Source organism: Asterias amurensis, chromosome 6 (assembly GCF_032118995.1).
Source record: "Asterias amurensis chromosome 6, ASM3211899v1".
Taxonomy (NCBI): domain Eukaryota; kingdom Metazoa; phylum Echinodermata; class Asteroidea; order Forcipulatida; family Asteriidae; genus Asterias; species Asterias amurensis.
In genome coordinates this window covers 15,051,129-15,069,710 of record NC_092653.1, presented here as the reverse complement: position 1 = coordinate 15,069,710, position 18,582 = coordinate 15,051,129, and the positions used below count along the sequence as shown (strand labels likewise).

Below are 18,582 nucleotides of genomic sequence, written 5' to 3'. Positions count from 1 at the left end.
TTTTTTGCTGGACATAATGAGGTAATTTGCAATAGTTCAGAAATAAGTTAATAATGTGAAAGCTTTGCGATCCTTGGTTTACCGTAATTATGTTGCGTTGTCGTGGCATTTGCCCTTGGTCAAGGCGCTTTACCATATTAACTTGTCCTTTGGTTTGTGTTGTCAGAGTGTGGGTTCGATTCCTGGTCGTCTCATTTGTCCTTGGGCAAGGCAATAAACCAGTTGCTTTTCCTTTGGGCTGTGTTGTCAGAGTGTGGGTTCGATTCCTGGTCGTCTCATTTGTCCTTGGGCAAGGCAATAAACCAGTTGCTTTTCCTTTGGGCTGTGTTGTTAGAGTGTGGGTTCGATTCCTGGTCGTCTTATTTGTCCTTGGGCAAGGCAATTAACCAGTTGCTTGTCCTTTGGGCTGTAGAGTGTGGGTTCAATTCCTTGTCGTGTCATTTGCCCTCGGGCAAGGCACTTAACCATTAATTTTTTGCTTGTTCAGCTGTGTGGTGTGTACTGATCGTAATATAACCCCATACTTGTCGTTCAGGAGCAAGCCCTGGTGTTCTTTTATGTATGGTTGACTGCAGATTGCACTGCATCATCGTCTTCAAGGTGATGTATAAGTGGCTCTCATAATTCGCTCTCTCGCTCTCCCCTCTTTCTCGCTCTCTAGTCGACCAAGGTCGGAACCATGTTGAGATTTGCCCATTCTTGTCCATCCCTATTTGTCGTGAGTTTCTAGTTATGGTTTCACCTTCTTGTTCCCTTTCTATCTCGTTAAAAGGCTTGACACCTTTGGTAATTGTTAAATACCATTGTTCTCATTTGGTGGATTTGATGTATGACCCCTATCATATTATGCTTACAGTAACAAATCTGTGAAAGTTTGGACTCAATTGGTCATCGAAGTTACAAGAAAAAAATAAAGAAAAACACCCATTTATTTGAGTGAAACATTACTCCTCTTTCAAAAACTACGTTCAGAGGAAGCCGTTTCCCACAATGTTTTATACTATCAACTGCTCTGTAATGCTCGATACCAAGTCAGTTTTTATGCCAACAATTATTTTGAGTAGTTACCAATAGTGCCCCGAGCATTTAAACACTGTGACTGCATAGCATTGAGCTAATAACCCGTGTTTTTTATGAGCAGCCAGAATGAATCTCTGGTCCTCCGTTGTTTACACAAGAAATAAAAAACATTGTGAGAAAACGGAGATTATTTCAAGAGAGCGCCTGTGAATGAAGCACTTTTTATTTATCTCCCCTAAGGCTTAAACAGTTGTTCATTTAGCTCTCGGATCGAGAGTTGAAGGCATCAGATTCACTCAGTTATTCAAATCGCAGAGTGGATGGCTTCACGGTGAAACATGAGAGTCACATTAACTATGTATGAATTCATCCACGTTATCGAACCAGTTGTTTGTTCATGTCGCAGCCCCGCCTCCAGTCAAAACATACAGGAATATTATTATACTAGTGCGGGAGCAGTCTCAAAAATCAACCTCGTACCCATGAACGGTTAAACGTCTTTGGTGCGTTTTAAAAAGGTCCCAACCACGGGGATGAGGGTGTTTTGGGGGTGTGGACTCTTTTCAGACCGTACCCAGAGGGTGTGAGTCAGGTTATGTGGGGACAATGAGCAAAGCGGGGCATGTCTCAACACTAATTGTATGCTATGGCGTCTGGTAGGGTTGCTCAACAGGGGTTCGAGAATGAACTCGTGCAGACTATGACTTTATCAGGTTCAAAAAGTAGCTAAGCAAATTAATTATGCTTACTAGAAAAGGCTACCAGCCAAAATCATTGTCCAATGTACAATTTATGACTGGTATCCTGCCCCTTTTTGATTTAATAGCAGTACATTGTTAAAACAATATTTTGAAATTTGGCCATGGCCTCTTAGTGGAACCGAACCAGTTCTCTCAAGGACTGGCATTCTGCCATCGAAACAAATTGTTTACAATGTTATGACATGTGCATGTGTTTGAACGCATCACAAAAACAAATTGTTTACAATTATGACATATGCATGTGTTTGAATACATCACGGCAAATTAAAAGTGATTGTTCGTTGACAGTTAATGATGCTAGAGGTATGTTTACACAGTCGCGTATCACAATCGCATCACCTTAATTGGTTGTAAGTCTAGTTGTGTAAACTTAATTGCAACAAAACGGCTCCCTTTCTATTCTTAGAGGGGAAAAAAACTACAGCACAAGAGAGTGGAAACTGTAAACACAAGTTGAAGCGCTTTGCCAACATTACCTATGAAAAAAACGTATACTTCATTAAAAAATGTGTTCGTAATGTATATCGAAACCGTACATTGCCTTGATTCAAATAAAGTAAGCATACTGACAAAAAAAACATATTTTTTGGGGAAAACTTGGAATGTACCTTATCTTGGTTCAAAAAAAAGTTATCACACCTCCGAAAAAAAATAACCATACCCATTGATAACACTATACTTTTTCTTGATGCATAGACATCAACCATATTGCCAGAAGAATCGGATTTTTCTTCGGAACTAACTAAGAATGTACCTTGTCTTGATTCAAAGAAAGTAAACACAGGCCTACCAGTATATGAACAGTTCTACCATATACAATGCTGTATTGACGCATATAGACAGCAAGCCGATTTGCTAGAAGAAGTAGATTTTTCTTCGGAACTAACTAAGAATGTACCTTTGCCTTGATTTAACAAAAAGTAGGCATATGCATTGTATACCAGTATGATAAATTATACTAGACATATTGTCAATGATGTGACTTAGCTTGATACAAAGAGAGTATAAAGCACGATTCTTGCCAGAAGAAGCAGATTTTTCCTTCAGAAATAACTACGATTGTGCCTTATCTTGATTCAAAGAAAACCACTCCAGTACGACATTTCTACAAACAATTGCTAATACTGTGCTTTATCTTGATTCAAAGACTAAGCTAATAAAACCAGTAGTTCTGCTATGTAGAGTAATACAAAAAACTGCATTTTATCTTGAAGATAAAATATTCGTTTTATTGGCTTTGGGGAAAATAGCAGTGATACACTGTGCACTTTTCAGAGATGTATGCGAAGCAGTGAAGCCGACAATTTCACAGATTTTAGTCCCGATAAATTGATCTACTTTAAATGTATGAACTAATAAAAAAGGTCTTAGGCAAAGGGTATGAAAGTTCTTAGGCGAAGGGTATGTTTTTGAACCAGATATATAGGGCGAGTGTTAACAGAGTGATGGACGTTTCAATTTTCCAATGGTTGCATGTGGTGTTAAATTAACACCCATGGTGTTCATTATGTAGGTCGAGATGCCCGCGGTGAGAGCCACGTGTGTCACCTGCTTGCACTTACTGTGAACTTTTATAGGGTATCCTATTATTTGTTTAGTCCGGGGGTTCGAGGTGGGTTTCTCGTATAGTTTGAACAGGTAGTGTTACTCGTGGCATTACGTGTTAGCAAACTATGTCAGATTTGCCAGTTGAGAAGACCTACAGGTCTCGATTTCAAAAAGCAATAAAAGCCATCTCAACTGATACCTGGTCCTTGCGTGAAAACACGTTACGATGTTCTGTCGATGCTCCAAAATTATGGAACACTCTCTCTCCCAAAATTAAAAATGCTTCTCTTTTTTACAAACAATTGAAACTATGTTGAAGACTCACTTGTTCTGCATTCTGCAGCTTGTTATTTTCTGTTAATTTGGTTACCTTTCTCATGTTTATTTCTGTTAATGTGATTGCACTATTTTCATAAATCTCTTTTTTGGTACTGTTGCCCTGGTTTTACTAAACATTTTTTAACGACACCAGCACCATAGCGCTTAGAAACGTTTATTAAGCGCGGTAAAAAATATATTTAATTATTATCTTAACAATGAGTTGTCAGTATTGCCACAGTTATTTGAAGTGTGACGTCGTACTTTGCTTAGCAATTAGGATTGATAGACAGTTAAGATCAAAAGTATCGAATTGTAAAAGAGTAGTAACTGAATGTCAATTGAGTCTGTTTACTGAAAATTTGTGAAATTCATACTCAAAGTAGGCCTACTAGTAAGACCCTATTTCTTAAAAATAAAAATAAAAACCTGCTAAGCGAAAATATGCAGGACATCAGTCGTAGACGGTACATGTGACCTGGTATTAATTTGGCTGGTACCTGTAATATTCTGGTAAGCACATTTGCTTTGTGTGATTCTGTGAATATGGAACCTGATCGGTATCGCTGTCTAATTTTGGCTGGTCACCTTTAACATTATGGTGTAAGTACTGCTTTGTGATAAGCTGTATTGTGGAACTCTGCGAATAGGGGACCCCGATCGATATCACAATTTGAAAAGAACAAGTACATGCTAGCGAAAATATGCGGGAAACCAGTCGCAGACAGGACATGTGACATTTTGGCTCGTCACCTTTAACAATATTATGGTGCTAGCAAAACTGCTTTGTGATAAGCTGTATTGTGGAACTCCGTGAATAGAGTGAAAGAGTGGAAGTACGCTACCCTGGCTAACAGCACATGGATATTTAAACACGAAAGGTGTAATTTTAATGTCAAAGGTCAAACTGTTTCTTCTATCGTAGCAATATTTATTTTCAATCTCTGAGCGCTTTACGAATGATAACCTTAATAATCAGAAACAGACACTAACGTGACCAAGTGGCTAATTTAGAGACCAACTGCGATTATGGTATGAAACGCTCCACTGGAGTTTATATTATTGCATTGGATGCCTGTGGCGATTGATATTTATATTTTTTAAAGCTAACGTTGTCACCAGATAGAAGTAGGGGATTTCCGATGCGAGAGATTTGATATATTTTTTTTTTGGGGGGGGGGGGGTGGATAGAAGAGTCAGTGAGTTGTAATGTTGTTGGGGACTGAGCGTGAACTATTATGGAGTGGAGAGTATGGGGGTCAATGGTCGACTTGTACAGTGAGCTACCTGAGCCGATTCTTACCATCTGGGGACTGAGTTCTGATGGAGTTTTAATGAGTTTATTTGAGTGAGAAGTGAAATGCTAAGTGGGCCATCTGATTCGAATTGAATATTTTGGGACTGAGTTTTGATGAGTTATTTTGAGTCACCTGTATCGTTTACGAGTCAAGAGAGAACCTGAAATGTTAACAGTGTTATGACCAAAATGTGTGTGTATATTTAAAACCTAATGTAACATCGTTAAACAAAACAACTCATACCTTATGTCAGAGGTCACAATGTACTTCTTATGACCAGATTAGACTGGCCAGAGTCTTAAAATTGAATTCAGTTTAGACATTTCTTCCAATATTTGAAACAACAAACAAATGTATGAAATGTAATTCAAGCATTTACATACAGACTACAGCAACAATTGAGACATTGTTATTCCATTATTACCAATGTGCAGGAAAAGTGTGAAGCATAGTGCTTCTTAACATTTCCCCCTGTGACAGACAGATTTGGACTGGATAAAGGACAAACTGACAGATGAGACCAGCAAGATAAACAAATAGTTATAGAATCTTTCATTCTCGACTCTTTTAAAAAGAGCTAAATAATGTTTAAATTGTTTAAGCAACTCGTGAAGTTATCGAGCACAATTTTTTTTTTTAACAGGATAAGTTAATTTCTCTGTTATATATCAAAATTCCTCTCGACACAACAACAAAACACAAATGAAATATAACTCACCATCTGGCGATCTAACATGTAATAGAAGACATATAAAGCCGAGTTGGCTCCGATTACTGTGCTTTTTTCATTAATTCACTTATGACATTTAAGAGCTTTTTGGTAATTGGCGTTGTTGACCCTACCCCCAACCCCTACCCCCACGGGACAGTAATCCACAAACACCCCCACGGGTTGTACAACCCCCTCCATCCTCGGGGGTTCCCCACGACAGGTTACCAAAAAGAAACACCGCCAACGCAGTATCAAGTTCAAAGAAACAGACATGGGGAGTTTCTGAATACGTAACTGTAACTAAACAGACACTCTTCTCTAACCATATGTGTGCAAAGAGTAACAAGAGACGTACAGCTCTGAGCATCAAAAAAAAAAAAAAAAAAAAAAGGACAATATTTTTGAAGATCGGCTGATGCTTAAAGGATAAAGAATTAAAATGTTCTCTGGGGCTAGGCTTTATTAGATTTTCACCACGACTCGGGTGACAAACCTGGAGCATTTTTTGTTGCGTTTGTATTTATTTTAGGATTTGATTCACCGGTGTGGGGTGTCAGTTACTGCCTCGTCTGATGCATTTAAAAAGAAATATGATTTGGCCACTTGTAGTCTCTGACGCGCCTGAGAAACAGTTCTAGATATAGAGAGATTCATAAAGTATCGAAATGTCATATTCGAAGAATATGGGTGGTTCAATACAATCATATCCAATCCAATCTATCTCAAATCTGACAGGACTAAAAGATCGCTTCGTATCTCATAGTATGTGAATTAAGGTGGTTCAATTCTTTCCAATCCCGTCCAGTCTATCTCAAATCTAGTACACGTTCGCTTTTTATAAATTATCATGGAAGTCTGCGAGTTTTGTGTTGTTAAAGCCATGGTATTTCCGGCTGTTGATCTACCTTTTATTCCTCTTAATCCTTTTACAAATCTGTGGTTTGAGGTGATTTAAATCAATCCATGACCAATCCATTCCAATCTTTCTCAAATCTAGTACAAGTTCGCTTTCTTTCGCATGGATGTCTGTGAGTGATTTGGTTAAAGCCCTTCTATTTCCGGCTGTTGATCTATCTTATTCCCTTGGTAATGTGTTTTGTGATGAGTTCAAGAGTTAATTGGAGCATAGAGTAAGTATCAGAGAAATTTGAGCTTCTTAGAGCGAGGCGTTGAAGGCATTGACCTAATCTTACCTTTTCATGCTTAGCGATAACCAGCAGTGTTCTGAACCCATTTCGTTCAAGATGATGATAATATTATATCATTACTTTATCTATCATGGAGGACGTAGAGCAACCTCTAGCCAGTTCCGATCTGTGCCCAATTTTATGGTTCTGCTTACCGTATAAGCAAAGAAATTGCGCTTAAGGGTTAGCAGGGAGTTTTTGCTCGTGCTCGCGGGATATTCCTCGCTTACACAGCTAGCGCAGAAATTCGGCGATGCACAGTTAACCATGGTGTTATATCGCAAACCAAATAAATATTTGTCACCATCCCACATAAAAACACAAAACAAGAAACATACATTTACAATTTACAAGAGACACATAATTGACGACAAGAATGAACTCAGGCATTAAGCTTTCGATAAAGTACACGGTAATAAAGTTCATGCAATTCTGACCCGCTGTGTAGCACAACATGTGATGTCATATCGGTTACACAGTATCAGTTTTTGATCCGGGTGAGGCACAATTCCCCAGTAAAGCACGAATGCGTTCCATCAAAGTTAACACAAAAACAACCGTCTTCTTGGTTTAATTAAGAAAAAAAAAAATTAAAATGGGTTGTCACTTCCTCCTTTATTATGGTGTTTTAAAATGAAAGCGTTGTTTTTGCAAGGTTTTGGACTTGCTTTTTGTTATATTGTTTACTGTTGTGTGATTTTATTAGCGTTAGGGTGCAATCTCCTTTTTATAATTAAACAATTATATTTTAACGTTGGCTGGGTGTTCAACTTGTAATCAATGTGTATGTCTCAAGATTTAAAATGCATAAAACAAAGTAAAAATAATTGAACGGTAGTTAAAGGGAAGGAATGTACGGTTGATAATCACTCTAAATTATTGCCAATACAAAACCTTTGGATTGGAAGTATATATATACACAGCAGCTTTCGATCGTAAACATGTTTTTAAGAAATATTTCACTTCAAAGAAATGTGGTTATGTTAAAAAAACAATTGTTAGCCTCAGAGCCATAGATTTTGAATCACAGAAACGTTTATTTCAGATAACGTTTCTCAGATGATATTCCTGGTACAGATTATGCCTCCTTCGTGAACATTTCGCTCCGGTTTTTGGCGACATCTCAAAAACGCAACCATCTACTGAAATGAAAATAACTTTTCACATGTTAGATTATTGCATCTATATTTAAAGGCAGTGGACACTATTGGTAATTACTCAAAATAATTATAACCATAAAACCTTTCTTGGTGACGAGTAATGGGGAGAGGTTGATGGTATAAAACATTGTGAGAACCGGCTCCCTCTAAAGTGCCATAGTTTTTGAGAAAGAAGTAATTTTCCACGAATTTGATTTCGAGACCTCAGATTTAGAACTTGAGGTCTCGAAATCAACCATCCATAAACGCACACAACTTCGTGTGACAGGGGTGTTTTTTCTCTCATTATTATCTCGCAAGTTCGATGATCAGTTGAGCTCAAATTTTCACAGGTTTGTTATTTTATGCATATTATGTTGAGATACACCAACTGTGAAGGCTAGTCTTTGACAATTACCAAAAGTGTCCACTGCCTTTAAATAGGAATAAAACAATCCAACGGTTTAACAAATTACCCTCTTTGCCTTCAAACCAGCTGGTAGCACCCAATAAGAGCGCAACCATTAGGGTATAATAATGCTCTGCATGAACGCCAAGTCAGGTTTGACTTGATAGCGATCATGGTCACCACTTATTGCAAAACTCCCTTAGTGAATTCTAGAGCCTAGGACAAAAATATAATTCCCGGCTAAAAGGACTTCCGTCTCTGTCCACAACTCCATAAGAAAACCTAACCAGATGTGAAATCAGCCCGTCACACGAAAACATCGAGCCCCTCGGCACATCTTTAACTCCCTCTTTGCTCTAAACATCACTAAATAACTCGCTCTATACATACCCAGAGGCTTTCTTTCTCTATCATTTCAATGGATTTTCTTATAGAAGAGGCAGGCTTTTTTTGCAGCAGCTCACGCCGTGTGCTCACAAAATGTTTACCCCCTTCTTCGGTAATTATGTTCGGGAGAGATATAAATGCCGTGAACAGTGCAATTAAGTGAAATTTATCACCCCTAGTTCCCGGTGTAGATGCATTCAGGGGGTGGTTGACTGTTCTTCGAGTTCAACGAACCCGTCTACCGTTGAGTTATTAGTACATCATTTATCTTGTGGCGTGCATGGCCTAGCAATTAATCAGCAGAGTGTGGGTTCGAGTCCAAGTCGTGACACCTGTGTGCTTAAGCAAGACACATAACCACGATGCTGCGTCCTTCGGATGGGACGTAAGCCGGTTGGTCCCGTGTGTTGTGTAACGTGTGTCGTTCACTCATCGAACCCGGTGTTCCTCGTTTTATTGGCTGCATATTTAGTTCCCGGTGTAGATGCATTCAGGGGGTGGTTGACTGTTCTTCGAGTTCAACGAACCCGTCTACCGTTGAGTTATTAGTACATCATTTATCTTGTGGCGTGCATGGCCTAGCAATTAATCAGCAGAGTGTGGGTTCGAGTCCAAGTCGTGACACCTGTGTGCTTAAGCAAGACACATAACCACGATGCTGCGTCCTTCGGATGGGACGTAAGCCGGTTGGTCCCGTGTGTTGTGTAACGTGTGTCGTTCACTCATCGAACCCGGTGTTCCTCGTTTTATTGGCTGCATAACGTGTCTCAACAAAAAAGACAGACAAAATTTCCTACATGTTATCACCTGCGGGCTAGAACTTGCTCCTGTAACTTAAGCTTTATGATGACACCACCGTCCGCATAGTCAACAGTAAATCAATCACAGCGGTGACCGTTATTTTTATTTTTTTTAGAATCCGTAAACGGACATGATAAAAAGAGTCCGTCATAAACGAAGTGACTGCGGATCGCAACGGCCTTAATAACCCCCGCCTTCGCCACGGCAATCGGCATTATAACATTTCTGACATTATTTCGTTTCGCCCGCGTCTCTCCCAGTGCGCTTAATTAGTACCCATTGAAAGCAGCAGAGTACAACATTTTCTAAAGTCAGTAGCAATGTGTCCCCTTAAAAACACTCTTACCGCGCCGGGGAATAAAAACATAAAAATACAGTAGAGACAACTTTCAACAACAGCTCATTTGCCCTGCCGGTGATTGACAGTAATTTCATAGTTTCCTATCACACCTTGTCGCTGTCCTTGATTAACAACCGTCACCTCTCTTCTTTACATCCATCGTCCCATATGGTACCCACGCAACTCGGCAATATTCAGTAATTGTTGTGTTGTGACATTGCCGTGATGTGGGTGACTCGTTGGTGATACAATCAATCACTTAGACTGTTTGCAGAAACTACATCGGACGCTAATTTGTTTTTCTGTGTATCAGATGTTGCCACTGTCGTAGTGCTTTCCAATGGGGAATTGTGTTCTTCTAAAAATATTCAAAAAAGGGAATCCTTGAAAAAAAAATCAGGGCATTTTTTTCGAGCACGGTTATTCTATATTTAACATCTTTAATTTTGTACTACGGACAGCTAAATGCATCTGGGACAAAATCAGAAACACTGACTCTGAATCCATACTTTAAAGGTACTATTACATGAGTAAAAAAAAACCACACATTAAAGGCAATGGACATTATTGGTAATTACTCAAAATTATTATTAGCATAAAAACTTACTTGGTAACGAGTAATGGGGAGAGGTTGATAGTATAAAACATTGTGAGAAACGGCTCCCTCTGAAGTAACGTAGTTTTTGAGAAAGAAGTTGTTTACCACGAATTTGATTTCGAGACCTCAGGTTTAGAATTTGAGGTTTCGAAATCAAGCATCTGAAAGCACACAACTTCGCGTGACAAGGGTGTTTTTTTCTTTCATTTCGCAAACTTCGACGACCAATTGAGCTCAAATTTTCACAGGTTTGTTCTCTTGTGCATATGTTGAGATACACCAAGAGAAAAGACTGGTCTTTGACAATTGCCAATGGTGTCCACTGCCTTTAAAGGTACTATGAGTAAAACAAAACACACATTAATACACGCAGCTCTGTGTTGCCTACACTCTGAGGACATTCCGTTGTTCTGTACAGCTTCTAAGAGAATCCTATACTCTTCAACATTGTAAAACACACTGTGGGGATCTGCACATTAAAGTGTTTGATGTCTTTTTCAGTTTCTTGTTTTAAGTGACAACTTAGGCACAGACTGTGTGTCATGTAGACTTGTTTTTGTTTCCAAACTTGACCACCTATTTAACATTTTCTGAGCCTTCATTTTACACGCTGGTTGTATTGAAAACTACATAATGGACGTGAATATGTTTCTATAAAAATGGTTTTCAATACACCTTTAAAGCCCTGTGTTTACCCGTAGCCTACAATCTTTTTAGACTAGACGATATTTTCGCAGGAAAACTCAGAGCAAATTTTGTTAACTATTTCCTTTCACACTTTGAATTGCTAACCCTGGCGAACTCATGGGAAATAACAAGCTCTCAAGAAATCAACCATTGCTTGTGAAAATGGTAAAGTGAGATAACATCGGGTTGAGCACACCGAGTGTTCATTTTTACAAGGATAATTGTATTCCGTGTGAAACGAACATGACGGTGTGGTTAAAATTACCCGGGAGTTTCCTGGGGTGGATTTCACAAAGGTAGTCCTAACTTAGGACTAGTCCTAAGCAATGCTAAGAGATAGGACTGGTCCTAAGTTAGGACCAGTAACTCATCCTAACTTAGGACTGGTCCTATCTCTTAGCATTGCCTAGGACTACCTTTGTGAAATCCACCCCTGGGAATTCGCTCTGTAGTGTGAAGTGGGCTTATGTGGGTCCCAGCTTGTTTAGCTCGTAACGGAGCAGCGTCATGAGCAATCTTAGAAGGTTCAATCAATTGACGTGTTAGCCTGGGAACTGGACTTAGTAAGTCAAAATTTACCGGTTAATTGAAGAGAAAACCAAAATACGGAGAATGGCTTTAGACCGACACGATGGGAGAGAGGTTGTTGTAATGTTGATCCCAACTTTTCACCATGAGGATTAACAATTACGCTATTATGCACTCTATTTAATAAAGATATATGGCAAGCAGAACCACCATCCCAAAAGTGAGGTATAGCATCAGTGTTTGACACTGGAGTTTTTAGACCATTTGTGACGCTCGCATTAGATGTGCATCATATCTTAAATGCAATTTTCAGTAATTAATGGTTTATGCTCAAAATAATTGCTTGCATAAAAACTTACTTGGTAAACTAGCAATTGAGAGCTGTTGGTAGTATAATACATTGTGCAACAAGGTGCTTTTCTTTCATCATTCTCTTGCACCTTAAGTGAGACGACTGGTCTTTGACAATTACCAAAGGTGTGCAGTGCCTTTAATGTTCAATTTGACTTCCAAAATGGCTGACCAGAGGAACACAAGCCGCCTGAAACGTCAATGCAAGATGAGTCTGTCCATTCAACAATTTATAACGGTATACAATAACCTGTAGATGAACTTTATCAAAGCATCTTCAGCCACATCAGCCTTGCCTTCAATTTGTGGCCTCCTTTTCTTCACTTCAGTCTTTTCACCCCCATCACCACCCCCCTCAATTTGTCCTTGGTAATGAAAGGGTGTCGCATCTACGTGAATGGATTTATATATGAGCGTGTTCTGGCCATCTTGAGTGGGAGGTGGTATTATTAACGAAGGGATGAGCATCTCCCGAGGTCACCCCGAGTACCCTCCGAGGTAAAGGTGTAAATCCCATCTATTGGAAATCAGGGTTTCAAGATCGATTTGCTGAACTGCATTTGACCCCTTTACCGTAGTGTAAATTACAAATCTGAGTCGTGTTCCCTGCTTGTTTGTAAGCATTGCAATTGATACTGATATTTATCACACATTGCACAGGGGCCAGACTATCCATGGAGACGTCTAAAATGCAGCTTAATCCAGGCACTTCGTGCATGACATCACACTTGTTGTCTCCATGCACATTTTGTTGCAGATATTGGTTCAACGTCTTTGGTATAGAATTGCACAAATCAACAAATTGATGTGAATCAGTATTTGGACGACAATAACTTATTCTAGAGTCATTGTGAAATCAGCGGGTAGCTTGGTAGGATTCGAACCCATAACATCGTGTTTGTAAGTCATGCAGTCCAACCACTGGGCCACTGCTTGAACGACAACGTTGGAGAATAGAACTTGCCGGTGTTCTGCAGCCGATTTCACAAAGAGTTAGGACTCGTCTTATCTCGAGTTAGGACGAGTAACTCGTCCTAACTTAGGATTTATCTTAAGGCCTGCATGCTACAGTGCAGGGTTGGGACTCGTCCTAAGTCCTAAGATTAATCTTAAGTTAGGAAGAGTTTTGTGAAATCGGCGGATGATTTTATAGTCAGTGAGGAAGCCATAAATTCGGACAAGGCCAAACGTTGTGACGAGTCTATATATGTAGTGAATGGGTAATCACCCCCATCCCTTTGGCTGCCTTGAAACGGGGGAGACACACAAATAATTGGCACTGCTTTAAGATATGTCTTCCTGCTACCATGTATAACGTCGCACTTTAACGAGCAATGTTTGTAGATTGGAAAAAAAAATCGTACCGTGTAGTATTTCCCTCAAACCAATGTTTGTGCATTCCAGTTTTAATATCAAACTCGTTTCACAGTCTGACGAGCCTCGCGGTAGAACCAACTCGACCGAAATGGCATCAAAAAAAAAAAGGGCGGCATCTTTGCCTTGGTTTACCGACCGTGCTCGGAATTGTCATCTGGATCCGCTTTGTTATCATTCATACATATCAAGTGTGTTGTCGTAGTCCAGTTGATGTCATATTGCTGTTTGTGATTTTGTTTCTCTTTCGGCATCATGTCGGCATCATGTCGGCTGGAGGAGTTTTCTCATGTCTTTCATTTCGGGAACACTGGTCTGAATCCAACCTAAGACTGGAGTTTTTGCACAACCTTAAAGGCAGTGGACACTATTGGTAATTGTCAAAGACTAGTCTTCTCACTTGGTGTATCTCAACATATGCATACAATAACAAACCTGTGAAAGTTTGAGCTCGATTGGTCGTCGAACTTGCGAGATAATAATGAAAGAAAAAAACACCCTTGTCACACGAAGTTGTGTGCGTTTAGATGGTTGATTTCGAGACCTCAAGTTCTAAATCTTGAGGTCTCGAAATCAAATTTGTGGAACATTACGTCTTTCTCTAATGGCACTTCAGAGGGAGTGGTTTCTCACAATGTTTTATACCATCAACCTCTCCCCATTCTCGTCACCAAGAAAGGTTTTATGGCAATAATTATTTTGAGTAATTACCAATAGTGTCCACTGCCTTTAAACCTCCATTCGGTTAGTGTCTAGTTGGTTTAGTCTATTTTGTCATGTCACATATCGTGCATCAAATACCGACATGGCAACATGCTTGGACTCTCCAAACCAATGTGTTTCTAATCGTCATCTTTACAAACTAACTCAAAACTTTCTTCATCGTTGAATCTTTTGACCTACCGATTATCATACAAGCCTAGGTGATGAAGGCATCTCTAAGAAGTGACTTAATAAGATAGTTTATATTGCATATTTGTGATATGTTTGTACATCGAATATCGATGTTGCTTTTTTTGAGGTATTGGATGATTTGAGGTCTACAATGAATGGTCCCTTATAAACATCGATACTTCATATTGGACAACATTCGTGAATGTCCAATATCCAATATCTTACACTTACTTTAATATCATTAAATTATCACTTATGTAGTATTAATAACACGTGTTTTGAGCATCATCACTTTCACATTGAAGTGCAAGTAGCCCCCACACACACTTGGGGGTTCTGGTGTACCTTTTCAACCGAAACTGTTGCGCAAAATTGCAAGTTCGATGCAATGTGTATCGTACGTTAACACATATTGCAGATCAGCTGTTAGGGGTAGAGTGACTATGGGGTGTGGAAGGTAGGGGGTAGACGATTGTCAGTTCAAATTGACGGTATTGAAGTCATTTTACACCCTGCTTCCCTGCCGTGGGAACCGACGACCTATCGGATACTAAAATAGCGGCGTCTTTGCAACGCCTACCGAGCGTGAAGCCCGAAATCTGTTTACAATTACTACACGGTTCATGCAGAACATTTTGGGTATTATTCTCTGAGGGCTATAGTGTATCAATTTTGTTTTTTAATAAGATAGCTGTACTTTCTGATAAGCAGATCAATAATCACCTTGAAGCAGCGTTTTTAAGGGGAAATCAGCACAGTGAACAAAAGCTACACTCTAAATTAGAGGGATTTAAAAGTTAATTCAAGGACTGTAGTTAGGGACAAATCCATTTTTTGATATAAAATTAAATCTTAAAAATTTGAGTTTTTAATGCTTAGGATCTATTTTTAAATCTTGAAATGGATTGGTCTCTAACTACAAATCTTTTGATTTACTTTTAAATCCCTTTCATTAAGTGTGTAATGAGGGCCGTCTAGACACTATTTTGGTTCCCCTCACAGAACAAAAGAGTGTCCACCGGGTGAACGCCGCACAGATCGGTGTGCTTATGTACCGACCCTTGTGGGGTCTTTTACACAATGTACCCCACAAAGGTCTTTTGTTCAATTTGGACCCCTGGTAGAGGAATTCTTCAATCACTATGTCACGACTTCACGAACCCACCTGTGCGTTGCTTTGTTGTTGTTCAGAACCGAAACTACTGCATTGTTTGCGTTGGTAGATTTAGCACAAACAACCAAAGAATTTAAACAAATCATTTTATAATTTTTGTGCATGAAACTGTATGGTTGAAATAATGTATGTACATTGTGTGTTTCAGGTAGATTATGTTCTTTAGAGAACTGTCTTGCTATTATTCTTCTACCGCTGAATATATTCGGAATCCGGGAGACTTCTCAGTTCTAAAATTAACTGTCCTTCTGTTAAAGTAATTTTGAAGACTTTCTGTAATTTTCAAAAATGTGTGTATGATTTGACAATTATATTGCTTCCAAGCCGATTGCAAAATATAAAACCTCTCCTTGTAATGTTATAATCATATTTCATTTCTAGGTGGGCGGCCTTTCGAGCTTTTTCAATCTATTCTCGTCGTGTTGTAATTACTGTGTCAATAGTTGGAATTGGACTATTAGAGTAGAAGTTCAATGTCGATCGAATTAAATATTTATTAACAGAATTATTGGGAATATGCCTACGCAGGGAAACCTTTGTCTGTATTTGATTTCATAACGGTAGGGTTATTGGCCGTGAAATCACATTATCTGACTAGTATATAAAACGAAAATATAGGTAAATATATAAGTAGCAATGTTTTGTACTTCAGAATCGAAATTCATTTTGTTGGGATGTGGGGCCAATTTCATAGAGCTGCTTGAGCAAAAGAATTGCTTAAGCACGAAAGTAGCTCGCTTATTTTACACATGTTACTGGCCAAATGTCATGCCATATATACTGCTTGTGACTGGTATTTAGCTGTTGTTTACTTAGCATAACAATTGAGTCGAGTCTTGGCCGGTACTCTGATTTTACTAAGCAAGGATGCTTCTGCTTAAGCAAATTTTTTTGCTTATAAGCAGCTCTATGAAAATGGGCCCTGGCTTTGAGACGTTTGTAAATGGTTCACATAATTGACTTATGTGGGGTTTTGAGTCAAGTGAAGGTTCAGCAATATTTATAAGTTTACGCTTCCGATACGCTAAGTCCCGTCTTTGAAACAAAGGAAAGCATAGCAATTTTGTTTTATTAAAAAAAAATTTTTTTTAATGCAAGTCGCCAGACACACAAGGCCTTAAAGGCGTGGGCTACTATTATTGTTTCCCAGAGGCCATTGTCACCTACTCCTGGGGCTGAAACAGGGTTACCCCTTTTACAGTCCATACAGATGTAGGCTTGGGTATCATCCTTTAGGAAGCCTTGCCAAATGTCAATAATGTGTGCTTTGCATCAAGTTAATGCAGTACACTACGATATATAATATCATTATCCAGATACTGGTACACACTGTTTCTTTGAATCAAGATAAGGTATGTTGATGATAATGTTGGCAAACTTCCTTTGGTAATGTGTTTGCAAAAAGCACCCTTTGAAGAGCCATATTATGAGGGACAACTACTCTTTTTCGAGTGGTCTTCCACTCTTTGAGATTGAAGTTTGCCTCTTTTTGAGTTTTTTTTTTCACTCTGTCCTGTAGTAAAACCTTTTTAAAGGAGTGAAATAATCACCACTCTTTCTAAAGAGCCATTTTTAGGGACAACTCGAAATGTAAAGATTGGTGTTTTTCACTCTTAGATTTAGAGAGTATGAATCAAGATAATGTACGACACTGACCCTTTTGATAAATCTGTTTCTTGGATTACTCTTATCTCTGTGAAAAAAATATAAAGTTGCAGCAATGCTTCCAAATGTAGGCTACATGGTCTACAAAACAGGACAAAAACATATTAAACATCATATAAATGAATAAGGCCTATAAATAAATTAAAACTAATTAAAACGTGCAACTGATGGAAAGGTCTACTCTTTCGAAAGCCAATATTGTTCAATGCGTTTAACCAAAGGTGGTAATTTAATTGCTTAAAGCCATTGGACACTTTCGGTTAACAGTATTGTTCAAAGGCCAACACTTCATGTATCACAACTGATATAAAAAAATAACCAACCTGTAAAAATTTAGGCTCAATCGCTCAATCGGAGTCGGGAGAAAATATCGGGGAAAACCCACCCTTGATTCCGCACGTTTCGCCGTGTCATGACATGTGTTTAAAATAAATCCGATAATTGTTTTAATGTTTTCTGGAAAAGTAAAGCAACATGGAATAATATTTCAAGAGAAGTCTTTCACCATTACCTTCTGTAAACCCTGTAAGTTAATTGTAAATCTGTGATTTTTTTTTTTTTTTGTGCCGAAAGTGTATAATGGCTTTAAGCGGCACTATTTAATATTACAACGACGGTGTGAGAACATACCCGCATGCTGTTTGTCTAGCATTTCAATAATCACTACTAGAAATGGTCGGTATTTAATAACATCCTGGGGGAAGGGTGGGGGGGGGGTCTTCTATACGCTAGTCAGAACTTGTGTTTGTGTTTTGCCTGTCCATATGGGCAGGGGGGAAGCTTTCAAATCGCCATTAGTGTTTGCTTAATAGAGGCACTGAAATCTTTGACTGCTTTAAAGACGCCCCTACTTACAGACAGTGGACACTATTGGTAATTGTCAAAGAATAGCCTTCATAGTTGGTGCATAAAATAACTAACCTGTGAAAATTTTAGCTCAATCGGTCATCAAAGTTGCGAGATAATAATGAAAGAAGAAAACACCCTTGTCACACGAAGTTGTGTGCGTTTAGATTGTTGATTTCGAGACCTCAAGTTCTAAATCTGAGGTCTCGAAATCAAATTCGTGGAAAATTACTTCTTTCTCGAAAACTATGGCACTTCGGAGGGAGCCGTTTCTCACAAGGTTTTATACCATCAACCTCTCCCCATTTCTCGTCACCAACAAAAGGTTTTATGCTAATAATTATTTTGGGTAATTACCAATAGTGTCCACTGCCTTTAACATTTAATTCATCCATTTTTGTGTGTTACCGAGTACATCTTGTATTTGTATCCTGTTGTGTTTTTATCTAGAGCGTATATATAAGGACATGTTTAATTACTATGTGTTAATTGCGCTCTACAAGAACGGTTAATTATTTATTATTATTTGAAAATTGGGATTATAT

At 38.8% G+C, this 18,582-nt stretch overlaps 1 protein-coding gene across 1 annotated transcript in view; it reads right to left on the bottom strand.

Annotated features, from left to right (window-relative positions):
• Positions 1-18,582, bottom strand: part of LOC139939185 (glutamate receptor ionotropic, kainate 2-like) — a 104,256-nt gene that overhangs the window by 67,275 nt on the left and 18,399 nt on the right. The window lies entirely within an intron of this gene.